Source organism: Rhipicephalus microplus, chromosome 2 (assembly GCF_043290135.1).
Source record: "Rhipicephalus microplus isolate Deutch F79 chromosome 2, USDA_Rmic, whole genome shotgun sequence".
Lineage (NCBI taxonomy): Eukaryota > Metazoa > Arthropoda > Arachnida > Ixodida > Ixodidae > Rhipicephalus > Rhipicephalus microplus.
In genome coordinates this window covers 146,768,822-146,774,659 of record NC_134701.1, presented here as the reverse complement: position 1 = coordinate 146,774,659, position 5,838 = coordinate 146,768,822, and positions in this window count along the sequence as shown.

Sequence of the window (5,838 nt, the reverse complement as noted above, 5' to 3'; positions counted from 1 at the left end):
CTTGCTATTACATCAATTCCATCCCGTTCTTTTCGCAAAGCTTAGAAAACAATGCGGGTATGCCGCAATACACTGACACAATGTTAGAAAAAGCGTGGGATTACGCTTTCCATAAGGCAGGAGGGGTTTCGGTGTGCTTTATGGGCCAATATAACTGTGGTATTTGTTTGGAAAGAGCCTAGCGTAATTTCTATTTTTGAATCGCACCAGCTTTCCTAATGATATATCCAGCGACCAGCGTAGATCATAAAGTAAAGTATCATAACTACTAAAAAACTCTTAAAACTCGATTAAAACTGGAGGTATTGTTGTCAATTTCTTTAAATATATGTGAAAATTTCAATGAATCTAACCAGTACTTCTTTAGTGTTCATTAAAGGGACACTAAAGGCAACTATTAGGTGGACGTTGATTGTTGAAAAAGCGCTTCAGAAACCACGCAGTGTTACTTTTGTGCCAAGGAAGGGCCTATTTTGAAATAAAATCACGCTTTAGTGGTCCGCATCGGGTTAGCGCACATCAATTACCCGCCTCAAGAGGCGGACCGACCATACCGGTTCACGTCACTGTTGCGATGTACAATGTTGTCCAGCTGTACTGCGCTAGTAGCAGCAGACTGAAAACATCGGGAGCCATAGCAACAACAACTATGATCTCCAAGATCACGGGCCCACGCGACCGCTCTCAGAGGCCACGGCAGACGTTTTTTTTTTTTTTTTTTTGGATTGATTGCGTTTTTCTAGATAGTACCAAATGGCCAGTGTAACTACGCGAAAACTAAATTTTTGATCCTATCGCACATTTAGCAGCGTTTTATTGCATCTCTTGATGCACGAAAGGTTATTTATTTAGCGCAGCTAGATCAACTACTAGTGAATAATTGTTGGTGGTTCGTCTGTTGTCATCGGGATCGTTTTCCTACTGCGGCGCTTGTGTTCGTGTGCATTTACCTTAGTTTACCTTACTTAAGGGCAGTGTTGTTGATAATATTGTCATTTTAGTTGTCATATATTGAGCTTTCACTCCAACGTAAATTGTTATTTGTTTTTATTGTCCCTTTAGGAGTTAAGTAGGCTACGACGGGAGCACCAAGAGGTTGGTTCCTGGCTGGCTGGATAGATTGATAGATAGATAGATAGTTAGATAATAGATAGATATATATATAGATAGATAGATAGATAGATAGATAGATAGATAGATAGATAGATAGATAGATAGATAGATAGATAGATAGATAGATAGATAGATAGATAGATAGATAGATAGATAGATAGATAGATAGATAGATAGATAGATAGATAGATAGATAGATAGATAGATAGATAGATAGATAGATAGATAGATAGATAGATAGATAGATAGATAGATAGATAGATAGATAGATAGATAGATAGATAGATAGATAGATAGATAGATAGATAGATAGATAGATAGATAGATAGATAGATAGATAGATAGATAGATAGATAGATAGATAGATAGATAGATAGATAGATAGATAGATAGATAGATAGATAGATAGATAGATAGATAGATAGATAGATAGATAGATAGATAGATAGATAGATAGATAGATAGATAGATAGATAGATAGATAGATAGATAGATAGATAGACGTTTTCTAGCTTTGAATGAGTGAAGCATTGGAAGCAATCGTCTTTACTTTACCACACCTCAAGTGCACTTCCCCAGCGCAGTCTGCTCTTGTGTAACTTTCTCAGCGCTTATATTATTTCCATTTCACTCGAAAGTGTCTTTGGCGTGGCACGCTAGGCAAGGCGCTGTATAGCTTTGGTGTCAGTGCATTTTCTGTGCTTAACTTTTCACTCCTCTTCTTCAACCACATTTTTACGTTTTGTGATTTCTCTAATAGGGTGGCGAGTTTGGGCTGGTCTCCCACCATATCATCGTTTAAAATATTTGCATTGCGGTTACCTGCACCGAAGAATCCATTCAAATATTTCTTTGCACCAAATAAAAAATGACAGCACATAAAAATACTATATGACCACAACACGTGTGTGTTAGAGAAAGTATGCAAATTTGTTGGTATTAGTGTCTTTTTGTCTGGCGCTGTATAGGCGGAATTTGATTTCCACTTAGCACAGCGCAAGCCATTGGGTAGCGCTGATTTACTGCATGTCATGTCCTAGTGAAGGAGCAAACTTGTGCTAGTGAAAACGTTCTTGACTTTGCAAATGGCATGAGCACGACATCAGTGAGAGCCGGTGGATATATTGGAGGTGTCATTTTAATCCCCTCCAAATGTTTAATGTTGACAGAATAAAGGTGAAAATATTCTTGTTTTTCTTATCTTCTCCCACCTATCTGTGTTAGCATGCCATCTCTAACAAATTCACAAGAGAAATTGTGTTCTTACCATACGTCTTCTAGCACGCATTTGCGTCGCTCGGCGGTGATGCATGCTGACGAGACATAGGGCTGCGAATTCAGGTTACTGTTTTTTATTTTTGACTGTCAATGCCGAAAACGTAAATCAGTGATATGTCAGCACTATAGTCGTGCCATCTTTGCCTTGTGCGTCCTGTGAGAATGTGCGATTTTATTGCCATGTTATATGCAAGATCCAACTAGAAGAAGTCTCAACCCTAGATTTTTACACAATTTGGGAAGCACTGCATGAGTGAAACGCGTGCTTACTTGCCTATTAATGCTACATCGCACACATTATGCCATAACGGTGAAACATAGGATATCCAATTTACGTTGATAAAACACCTCAAGAGATTCAACTTTTGGGAAGCATTGGTACACCACGATATGAATCGGCACGAATATTTCAGCAGGCGTTGCTGCGTACAATTATGGCGCAGGTGTTGGCTTTACAGTAGGACCACTGTTTTTTATATTCCGGCAAGATTGCCCCTGCATGGTGTATGTGGCTGGTAATTGCTCTACCAGAGTACTTGATTAGTTCATATTAGGCAATGATTACCATAGGTTAATCAGCCCACGGAGATAACTAGGGCAACATATCTAAAGATGAGAAAGGTTTAACAATACACTAATATCAATCATAATTGGGATGGAATCATACAGAACACCTAAAAGCACAAACCCTTCATACTAGTCGGGTGGCTTCAACGTGGAAATTCTGGACCTTGGAACCCAACTCTACCCACTCGTTATCATTAACTTCGTGGTGGCACGTTGATTTTCTCATTTCTTAAATTGAGCACGCCACTACTTGTACTTGTGCGCCTATGGCCGACTGGACAAACTTTGGGGGAGAAGGGGCCCCTGGGTTTCGCCTTGCTTACAACCTCACCCTATGTCTGGGCTTCTCAATTTCCTGCTCACAAGATACTGCTGCACTGATAGTGCACAACACGAAAACGTAATGCTTAGAGCGTGTGATAGAGCAGTATGTTTAGGGGCGAAGCTTTAGCGGCACCCGTTCGTCGTTCCTAGCCGTTGTAGAATGTAACAAGTATAATATTTTGACCTTCAAGGTGGTGCCAGTGTGAAATTTCTTCTGTGCGTTGTTGAACAATAAAAGATAGTGCTCAATTTTAATGCCAAAGGCTGCTGAGGGGGAATGAGAGACTGGAGCATTCGGCCTTTAGGTAACGCGCACGCTGCGATCCCCATTAGCAGCTATTGGCATGTTAATTGAGCACGATCTGACAAGAAAGGGTTGCTACATTATACTCGCTGGGTGTAACCTCCTTGGTTTTAGAAATGTTTAGTGAGCATTGGGCCACAGTGCCATGAATACAGTGAACTAGTATACCATGAACTCGAGGTGGTTAAAGGTGAGAAGTAGACCCGAAGCGCAAGCCGTAAGAAAGCGTGCGTGTGCCACCTCTCGTTTAGTCCTTGGAATGTCCGCTGGATGGCGGTGCTTCTATATGGGTAATATATTATGAAAAGATGCGAGATGGTGGTACTTGGAGCGTTGAATAGTTGAACTAACGGACACAAAGACTGATGCATGGATAGATGCATGAACAGACGCAGGGGCGGATGCATGGGCGAACGCAGGGACGGACGCACGAACAGACACACGCACGGATGGGCGGATGGACGCATGGACGGTCACACAAATGGGCGCATGGATGGACGGAAGCAAGAACGAATGGACGGACGAATACTTCGCCCCACTCTCCATCATTCACTCCATGGATATATGCTGCCATTTTTTAGTTGATTGACGTTGCTGCTTCAAAGCAAGTTATGAGGACAAATAATAAATACCTAATAGAAACTTCAATTGCAATGCGTTATTTATAAAACAGCATTTTTGTTCTTTGCGTGTTGAAGATGAGTTGCTTTCATGAACTGTATTTATTTTGCGTTTTCTACGCTAAGTCACTTGCTTTTTTTCTAATGTGGTAGGCATATAGTGTGCCTGAATTCTCAAAAGTTCACGCTATTAGGAGTTCGAGATGCTGACCTTCATTCTTGCAGGGTCATTTGCGGCAGTTGAATAAAATATTGTGACCCAGGCAGCCAGCCGCTTCAAGTAGCGCATCGCCTTAGGCGGAAAAGTGGCAGTTTGGGCATTCAATTGTCAATGTTTCAAGCTGAGCGTGACCAGCTCGTTAGAATTCACTTGGTGCCATTGAGATAACAGTAAAGTGTTTCGTGCATAAGCAATCTTTTGCGACCTCCGGCAAGCCCTTTGTGATTAAACATGTGCAATTACCCCAATGGTAGTACTATGATGCCTATCGCCAAGTCTCTTTCATGAACTTGCCTTTATTCAACTGTCCACACTGCACATTTTATAAAACTCAAGAATTACTACTCGGGCGAGCACCAGTGTACCCCAGGATGACTGGCTGAGCGGAGGCGAGCCACCATTTTCAGCCCAAGTACAGTAGACCGATACTGGGCTGTCCAGTGAGCCAGGGCTATCGCCGAAGAAATCACATGGTGCTTCGCTGATGACGGCTCCTGGAGGCAGAGCCCGGGCCAGTGATTCCTCGTTGGACATTTAATAAGCTTTATTACCTACCTGCATACGCTGTTTTTTTCCTTCTCGGTTTTTCACATTACAACATTATGACAATTCAAGAAGCGTGGTTTGTGTCTTACAGTTTTCAGTCACACTCTATAGATTGTTCAATTCTGCTAATATAGTAAAACATTGTGCACCTTTTTTCTGATGTTTTCTCTTGAGTTTCTCGAACGCTTTTTACTCACTAAGGCACCTCTTACAAAAATTTTATATATGGACTTACATACTAACCCCATATATATGGCCACATCAGGAATTGGGCATATGAGGCTTTATAGGGGGGCCCACTATATAGGCTTTATAAAAGCTGATATGCCCCATTCCTGATGTGGCCATATAAAAAGCCTTATATAACCTGACATACCAAACTCCCAATATACCCATATACGGCAAACATCTATATATGGCTATATATTGAAGCATCCATGGAGATGTATGCATGACTTTATGTGGATAACTTTATATACAGCCATTTATATGATTCATCCATATAAATTGAGCTTGTGTCGCCGTGATAACTCAAAGCTCCGCAAATCAAAATACAGCTAGAAATATTGCTGTTTGTTACAAGGTCTGCAGTCATCATCGTTTTCAAAACAAATAGGTTGCCGTCACAACATTCTTGTTTGAGTTATCCTCATTATATCTCGAGTTATTCTCAAAACATTATTGCTAAAATTGTAATTTGGCAGCCTATTTAGTGTTTGTGGTGGGCACATGTCATTGTTAGTCCACATTTCCTGAAAAACTGCACTGTGTTTAAATTTGTTGCTTATCCATGAAGGCTTTTTTATTGAGCGTCGTAAAGAGATATTCTACAATTTCTAATTATAATATTCTCTGGCATGTTGATT